We start from the raw sequence: 9508 nt of genomic DNA, 5'->3' as shown, positions 1-9508 counted from the left end.
TGTAGAAATTTTTGAAATGGTGTATCTTTGGCTATGTATATTTTCACCAAAAAAAAAAAAAAGGTCAAGAAGGGAGAGGGTTGACATGTTGTGGGTTTGCTAACCAATGTCATAAAACAATATGTTTACTACTGTTTCATGAGAAACTATTTGTTCTGTAAGCTTTCACCTGAAGTACAATAAAAAAAAAAAGAAAATTATGACAAAGTGAAAAACGGTCTAATTTTTTATAGATGTCGACCAAGTATTTCGTGAGAATTTATTTCAATTGAGGCCCCCAACCCAAACACTGATAAGATCAAATTGACTTTAATATAAGACAGCTATTAGGTCATTAGCAAAGCAGAAGCTCCAGTCTTCACATTGGTATAACTTCTCACTCACCAAACTACCATGATACTATAAAGTAGGATATTATTTAAAGTCTTAATTTTCATATTAGTCATTTTCATATAGCTTTTCCAACTGAAGCCAAAGGGAAGAGTCAATATCTGTATATCGTACATGACATTCACTGAAGAGGCAATAATGGGGAGAGGAGAGTTATAAAAGAACACCTCATCTTAAAATTCTGTGCTTATTTTGTGAAAGGTTAGAGCCACATTTAGAACCACCAGTCGTAGATTTCAATTTTAATTCAAGCTTTCTGTCCCAGTGACTTTTCCCTTTTACTGCAGAAAGATAGTGTTCAACTTTTGTTCTTCAAAATCTACCTGCTTCCTTGACTTTTAAGTAAGAACTGAGAGAACCTATCAAAGTCTGTCATAAGGCAAATATTTTTTTTTTTTTTCTTTAAGGCTTTCGACTTATCTTTATTGGAGCTGACATTATTCAGCCTAAGGCAAGCAAGCCATTAGAGCAGTCTTTAAGGGGGTTGGATTGTTAATGGAGAGTAAATAGGAGAACTCCACCTTGTCAAAGACATGGTGTCTGCAATATCTCACTCCCTGCTTTCCTTAAAGACTGTCAGGTACTAAGAGCTTGTTAAGTATATGGGCTAATAAAAACTGATGTTAATTTTAATTAATGCTTATGTTAACTTTTAAAAGGGTTGAGGTGGGTGACAAATTATTCATTAACAGTAATAGGCTATATATTAAATTCGCTTATTTTCCAGGTATTGAAAAACCCCAGCAATTCTTAGTTGTAGTGGGTGCAAATTGGAAAATGTAGATCCTCCAATGCAATTACTATTGGGATACCTATTTAAAATCTATAGCCTATGATGGCAAGTAACTATATCATAGTTTGGGTTTTATAATGTGCTTTGTACATGCCACCTGCACAAAATACCATAAAATTAAAAAAAAATCTAATTTCAAAACCTTCAACAATATCAACACTTATTTATTGATCACAAAAAAATGGGTCAGGCTAATGCCGGTCAGAAGAGAAACACAATAAACGAGACAGGCATGGCAGTGCCCTCAAGGAGAAGATGTAAAAAATAACCACATGCCTCTGATCCAAAAATCTGGTTGAATACAGGAAAAAAAAAAAAAAAAAAGTCACCCAGAAGTTTGTTCATCTAAACCTATAAAGTTCCCAATTAGTTTAGTTTAGTTTGGGAGAAGGATGTTTGGCTTCCTAAAACTTACGATAGTTTAGCACTTAAAGCTATTTTATTCAATTGAGAATATTTTCTGTAGTAGTTACAAAGATCTGATAAGCATTCTCCCTATAGCGATAAATGTCTATACTCATTATACCTTCTCCCTTTCTTCTCTTTCTTCCTTTCTCTTTCCTCCCTCCCTTTAACAAATATTCAAGCAGCAGCAAACTTGTTTCAGGCACTATGCTAGACATCTAGGATTTGAAGTGTAGTACCTGGCCTTCTAGATCTACCATCTAGTCAAAATACAATGGTGGACCACTTTGAGAATAAAATGTGCTTGCTTGATTAAAATAAAATCCTTCAGTATAAGGATTTAAAACAGAACAATAGTGAAGTGAGAAATTTTGCATGTGGAATTGGGAAAGATTCTAGAAAGTCTCTTTACTGTTCTCTGAATGATGCGTAGAAATGTTCTGTCTCACCAGGCTTATTTCCCTTCAGAATTTTGCTGAGGCTTTATCAGTGTATTCCCCCCTCCCCCCACATACCACAATCCCACAATCACTTGAACTGCCCTTCTCTCCTTCAGCAATTCAACTACAGCCCATCTCTACAGATACAGTTGGAGTCTCAATAAGCCTTCTTTGAAGCCCACAGCAAATGCATTCTCGGACTCTGAGGTTTGCTCTTAGATATCGCCAATAACACCTCATACTAGTTTTCTAGTTGTCTTAGCTTGTTCTCCCTAACTAGATGAGAAAGTCCATGAGTAAATGGTGTTTTGTATTCCTGTGGAGTTTCTTGGCCCTTCTAGCAGGTGATCCAGCATTTAGTTGCTAAGTATGCATAAGTTGTTTTAGTTTCTTTTTTACCCCTGGCCTACGGTTCTGAGAGTTCTGATAACTGCTTAATAATCTCTACTCTTTCCTTCCCTTCCCCAACCCTTATCACACACGTGCATATTCTATTATAATCCTTAAAAAAATAAGATTTCTTTTCAGAGTTTACCAATTCAAGAGTGTTATAGCCTCTTTATCATGATAGCATATATAGAGAAAATAAGTGAAACACATCGTTTGTAATATCACCAATCCAGTCTACAGTCTCAGTCATTTGTAACTTAAATGTCTCAAAAACTTGTCAGTGAAATTCATTCTCAGTGATAAAGACGCTTGTTCTGGATTTAATAGGACCCTTCAAATGTAAAGTGTTGAAGGATGACCTCAAAGAAAGTGACTTGTACACAGAAAATTCTGTTTGTATATAGTCATTAGACATCCCAGGTGGAGACTGGTTTGCCAGAGGAAACTGCAAATGTCCCCTTCTCTGATGCATTTTCCATCTTTTTATTTGGACTTTTAATTCCTATCTTTCTGAAGTATAGGGAAGAAAAATTATGAAGGATTTTTAAAAAGATAAAAACAAGTTAGCTTCAGATGCCTTTCTCTCCTAACTTGCAAGTCTTTTAATGATCTTGTTTTAAAGTAGATGCACATTTATTCTGCTAAGAAAAACATGATGTGCTTTGATAGTATATCCTTCCTGCAGCTATTTGCTTCCTTAAGAAGGGAAAAAAGGGTTTTCAAACTTGAAAGATTTGGATTTAGGGGGTTGGATTATTATAGTGCCTTTATCTCTCCCCTTCCTTCTGCCTGCACTGAACACAAAAAAATCTCTTCAGAAGTATGGGAGAAAAATGACATTTGTCTTGGATTGTCCTTGAGCTAGCAGCTGCAGACTTCAGATTTTCAAGATAACTCATACAGTAGCACATGTGAGAAAACAAGTCCTGCCCTCACTTAAAAGTTCAAAAGCTATGGTAGAAAAATGTGCCCATGTCAAGTGGCTTCTGAAGATGCTGAACCTGTACTGAACTAACAAGATTAGAGGTTGGCAAATATTAGGAGCTTAGGGTGAAAAGACTCAATAAAAGCCTTCCAATAAAAGTTGACCAAAGCGGGATGATCTAGACAAGGTCAAAGAACAAAAGAGTTGATCAGCAGGAAATACACACACACAGTGGTCACAAATCAAATACAGACAAGAAGAGCTGAATGGAAAATCTGCTGACTTTTTCCCCCTCAAGGTGTTAAAAATGTAGATATATAAATAAAAATAATTTTTAAATCAAATAGCAATCACTACATGAGTTCTGTCTGCATGTAATTTATGACTGTTTTTCTCTGTGAGAAGTCATCAGGGACACACAGGGTTTTTAACCCAGGACACAGATCTCAGGACTACCTTAAAAGTAAGACTACCTCATAATTAGTTTTCTTTTACTACCTCAATAATATAAAACATAGAAAGTGAACCTACTTATATAAAATTCCAATATGTAATCTAATAATATATTTTCCATTTAATAAAGAGCTGTCCATTTTTCACAGCCCTCCAAGGACCAGTACTTACTTTACCACACCTTGCTATGCATTACAATAAAACAACTATATGTTTTATCTTTCTCATAGATCAGAGAAATTAAGTCACCAAGAGGATTGGGTAGGTATTCCCAAAATTGTTTTTCAAACAGCCTCTATAGCAGTCAATTTCCTTAAAATATAAATGTATTACATTATTGTTAATAATATCTACCATTCTCAGTTTCATTGTAAAGATTAAGAGGGTGATGTATGTGAAGGATCCAGTACAAGGCCATACACAGGGCAGTGTTCGATAAACGTTGGTTCCTCTCCCTCTCTCCACCCTGCTTTGAATGACAATATGCACACTAGAATATTGAAAATCTTAGTGCTCGCAATATCCAGAAATACTGCATAAAATATAACAAATTCCTTTGAAATGAATGGCTGAACTCTTAAGACAGTAGGGAAAGCACCAGAGAACAAACACAAAGAGGAAGTAAAAACAGAATGTTAAATGTGAACTGGTACTGGAAAGGTTATGAAGGCAGCAGTGAGGATTTCCCGTTGGAGAAAAAAAAAGGAAGGATTGGGGCTTAATGATCTTTCTGAGACAGAAGATGAGGCCTTCGGTTTCGGACAGGCAGGAAGTAAGACTCCAAACCAGTGCATAAAGCTGAGACCTTCAAAAATAAAAACAAATCTTTCTTCTGGCACAGGTAGACTATCAAGAAGCTGGGCTCCCTAGATTTAGTTGAAAAAATAAGTTCCATGAGAATATTAGAAATTAATCCAAAATTAATTTAAAAGAAAAAAAACAGTGGAGAAGAAAATGGCATTATAAATACAGAAAAAAAGAAAAATATAAAAATTGAGAAAAAGATTTAAGGAAAGTATCCAGAATCTGGAGCCGTGGTTGCACAGTAGTTAAGAGCTAGGCTGCTAACCAAAAGATCGGCAGTTCGAATCCACCAGGCACTCCTTGGAAACCCTATGGGGCAGTTCTACTCTGCCCTATAGGGTTGGTATAAGTCTGAATTGACTCAGTGGCAATGGGGTTTTATCCAGAATCTAGCAGAAAGAGAGGAAGTGACAAAAATTATGAATAGAGTCTAAGAAGACACAGAAAATAAACAGCTCCAACACTGGTCCATTAGGAGTTGGAGAAGGAATAAATAAAATGAGTGGGAAAAGAGTGAATGTTTAGGTGATAACAAATGAGTACTTTTTAGAATGGAAGAAATACAGAAATTCATAGATTCACAACAATGAAGTTAGATAATATTAAATCTACCTTTAGTCAAATATAGTAATGAATCCAGAAAGAACAGATAAAACAGCTTAGTATAAAACAGAAAGAAAAGACAAAATTATCTACAAAGAAATAAAAAACTAGACTACAGCAGACTTCTTTAAAAAGGTAGAAGACAGTGAAATAATGTATTAAAAGTTCTGAGAAAAGATAAGTAGTAACTCAGAATCAGGGGCACATGTGATGGTTAAGGTTATGTATCAACTTGGCTGGGCCATGATTCTCAGTGGTTTGATAGTCGTATGATGGTGTGATTGATCACTTTCATGATGAGATTTGATATTATGTGATCACCTCCATGATGGGATCTGCTGTGAGTAGCCAATCAGTTGAAAGGGAGTTTCCTTGGGCGTGTGGGCTGCATTGACTATAAGGGGAAATTCTGGCAAGGCTTGTGGGCTTTTGCTCATTCTGGAACCTGCAGCTGGCTCCTGTTCATCTGACCTCCAGTTCTTGGGATTTAAGCTAGCAGCTTACCTGTAGTCTTGTCTGTTGGTCTTTGGAATTTGTCAATCTTCATAGCCTATGAACAACAGCCCTGCTCTGACCTGCCTATCTTGGGTGCACCAGCCCCTGTGGCTACATGCTTCAGGAGAAGCCTCTATCCTGACCCATGGACTTGGGACATTCCAGCCTCTACAACCATGTGAGTCATTTCCTTGACATAAATCTCTCTCTATATATATATATTTATATGCTTTACTAGTTTTGCTTCTTTAGGGAACCCAGCCTAAGACAGCACATTAACCACTAAGCAAGGTATGCATGGCTTACAGTAAGCAAGGTATGAATAAGCTTACTTGTGTTTACTTACTAATCTGTAGTGCACAATTCACATGGGTTTCACCACATCTAAAAACAGGTGAAAGTGTACACTAAAGATTAATAACTAAACACAAGTAAGCCATGTGTACCTTGCTTATTGGGTACTCTCTCTCTGCTCAGAATTCTACATGCAGGTACACAATCATTTAAGATTGATAAACAATAACTGTATATTCTATCCCTGCAGTACAATGAATTGTTTAATATGGCCTTTCTAGCCACAGTCTTTGTGACACAATGATTGAGACTATGTAAATAAGGTAGATAGAACCCTAACTAAGGGATTGGTCAGTTTTGCCATCAAGCTAAGCTTAAAATGAGCCGTCCCAGAGGCACAAGGAGAGGATCTCACCACTACCAAAGAAGAAGAGCCAGAAGTGCAGCACGTCCTTTGGATCTGGAATCCCTGCTCTGAGAAGTTCCTGGAACCAAGAGACTGAGAGAGAGAGCTGCAACACTAAAGATGGAAAGAAGCAGAGGCAGAGAAATGGTGGCAACAGAGACATGAGATCAGCAGGAAACAAGCAGAAGACAGTGCGGTGGGCCAGGAGCCCATGATCGAGAAAGCTGAGCACCTTCAGGCAGGAGGCTTGCTGGAGGAGTAGGGTGCCTCCAGGCCACATGGTAGAGCTAGGTTTGCTAACCCACAGGGCTAGAGCTGAGCACCTTCAGGCCGAGGCTTACTGGTGGAGTGAGGCATCTCTGGGCACTCACTGGTAGAGCTAAAAGTGCTCTGTAACAGTTTCCCAAGCAGGGAAGAGGTGTAGGGGCCAGAGAGAGGCATGCCTGTGGGCATGACTGAGAAAATGGTTGTCCTGATGGAAGAAGTGTTTATCCTGAGGGTTACTGAACCTGAATTGTAACCTGTTACTTCCCTCATAAATCCCATAATCATATGTATTGTGTGTGAGTTCTGTGCAACCATTGCAACAAATTTTCAAACTCAGTAGAGAAGTAGAGTACCATGTGAGGGACGGTTGGTGTCAGAATTGGTAAAAAAAAAAAAAAAAGAAAAAAATAGGCTGGCAAGAGGAGGTATGTCTGACTTCTGCCTCATAGGAAATCAGCCTCAGGCTGTTGATCTTGATTCTCCTTCCTGCTTGTGAAGTTAGAGGAGGTCAGATGCCTCCACCACAGCATTTTTACAACCTGAAAAAGATTCTCAAATAAATAACTTCTAAAAGAAATAGCTTACTTGGAAAAAGAAAATTGGAATCCAGAAAGAAGTAAGGAGGTGTCAGGAGGATTAGTGAGTAAATAAATTGTTCAGTATATACATGCATTTAAAGATACATTAAATATATGAGCGTAGGAGCCCTAGTGGCACACTGGTTAAGAGCTTGGCTGCTAACCAAAAGGTTGGCAATTTGAATCCACCAACTGTAACCTGACCTCACTAATGCCAGTAAATTTCCATTAGACCTTAAACTAGCCCAAATCAGATTTGGCCCGGCCCACATGTGCCGAAGGGCCAGCTGTGACTGCTAATTGACCTCAACAGAGGACGAAGCAACAGGAGGGAATGAATCAGAAGAAAAATCATCGCCGAGACCCTATTTCAAAGTAAGAGGTCTGACAAGAACCACATCACCTCCTGTTTCCTGGCTGCCTTCTAGAGTTTTCCCTCCCCAGAACACCTGCATGGCTATCTTGCTGCCCAAATCACATATAAGCCCTGTTTCCCGGTAGCTTGGTGAGCCAGATATGAGGAACTTCCTCCCGGCTCCTTGCTCTGTGCATTGCAGTAGTTACTCTCTCTTTCTCAAAGACCAGTGTCTGAGTGCGCCAGACAAGGACTCACCTTCTAGGGTTCAGTAACACACCACTCCTTGGAAAACATATGGGGCAGTTCTACTCTGTCCTATAGGTTTGCTATGAGTTGGAATCAACTCGACAGCAATGAGTTTAGTATTTTGGTTTAATAACAAAAACCATTTTGAATTTTAAAAATAAAATAAGTAATATACTGTGTAGTAATGACGTAAGATGAGGAAGTGTGAATGGAAGTAAAATATCCTTAGTTACTTGTACTGTTAAAGAGAAGGCATGATATATTGATTAAATTTACATTTTTTAAAACTAAAATAAAATTAAAAGAACCATTTAAAAATTGTTGTTGTTAACAGTCCAGGGACAAGGACTAGAAGGCAGGAGGGACAGGAAAGCTGGTAATAGGGAACCCAAGGTTGAGAAGGGACAGTGTTGACATGTCATGGGGTTGTTAACAATTGTCATAAAACAACATGTGTACCGTTTAATGAGAAACTATTTGTTCTGTAAACCTTCATCTAAAGTACAATAAAATAAAATAAATGAAAACAAGGAAAAAAATAAAGATTGTTGTTGTTATTTGTTTCTGTCCAGTTGATTTCCACTTACGGCAACCCCATGAGTGCAGAGTAGAACTGCTCCGAAGGGTTTTCAAGGCTGTGACCTTCTGGAAACCGATTGCCAGGCCTGTTCCCAGGTATCACTGTGTGGGTCACTCCCTGCAGCCCATGCAGGATGCTGGGCTGCCTGCACCCTCTCACGTTGTAGATGAAGGACCCTGTTCCCTCCCAACAGGGAATTGATATCCCAGTGGGATTGCCTGGGTACTGTGTGATGCACACACATCAGCAGAACAAAGAATAACTCATCAGGCCCGTAACAGGGAAATCGCCTCAAACAAGGCAGAATGCCCAGTACAAAATGTGCTATCTCCCTATAAGATGTTCCAAGCCTAATGCCCTGATTAGGTAACCTAGAGGAGAGGCAGAAAGTCACGTGAAAACTGTTCTCCCAACACAGATAGTAAGAATGTAAGGAGGATAGAAAGTAAATGCAGGGTGAAGAGAATTAAGGAAGGATTTGTAAGAGAGAACTTTGAACCTCAGCCTAAAGAGTACATAGAACTCCAACGGGCAGAAGGAAAAGTTCATTGTATAGTCTCTGAAGAGGTGGCAGCCTCAGGGGTGGGTTAACTGGTAAGCAAGGTACGAACAGGCTTATGGTAAACGAGGTAAGCAGGAACTTATTTGTGTTTACTTACTAATCAAAGACGTGGTGAAAAACAGATGAAACTGTGCACTATAGATTAGTAAGTAAGTACAAGTAAGCTTCTGTGCACCTTGCTTATTGGGTAATCTGTCCTTGCTGAAGATTAGTTTGCTTAAAACAAGTGTGTAAAATTTAAATTTGACCAAAAGGCCTGGCAAGTCATGTAAATATGAACAATAATCCTCAGTTTTTGTAGATTTTTTCCATGCAAGGATGTGAGCCTAAATTTGCCAGATTTTCTACTGTTTCAAAAGAGGTAAAAAATCTGAATTTTTATGTGAAATACATTTATTTTAACATCTTGTCAACTTTGTGTAGTTCCTGGGACTTAAAAGCTTACAAATGGTGACCCAAGGTACAACAATTGGTCTCTATTTGCCTGGGGCAACAGACGAAGAAGGAGAGTCAGGAGTA

This window comes from Trichechus manatus, unplaced genomic scaffold (genome assembly GCF_000243295.1).
Source record: "Trichechus manatus latirostris isolate Lorelei unplaced genomic scaffold, TriManLat1.0 scaffold00033, whole genome shotgun sequence".
In the NCBI taxonomy this organism is placed as follows: domain Eukaryota; kingdom Metazoa; phylum Chordata; class Mammalia; order Sirenia; family Trichechidae; genus Trichechus; species Trichechus manatus.
Note: the sequence above shows the minus strand (reverse complement) of the source record.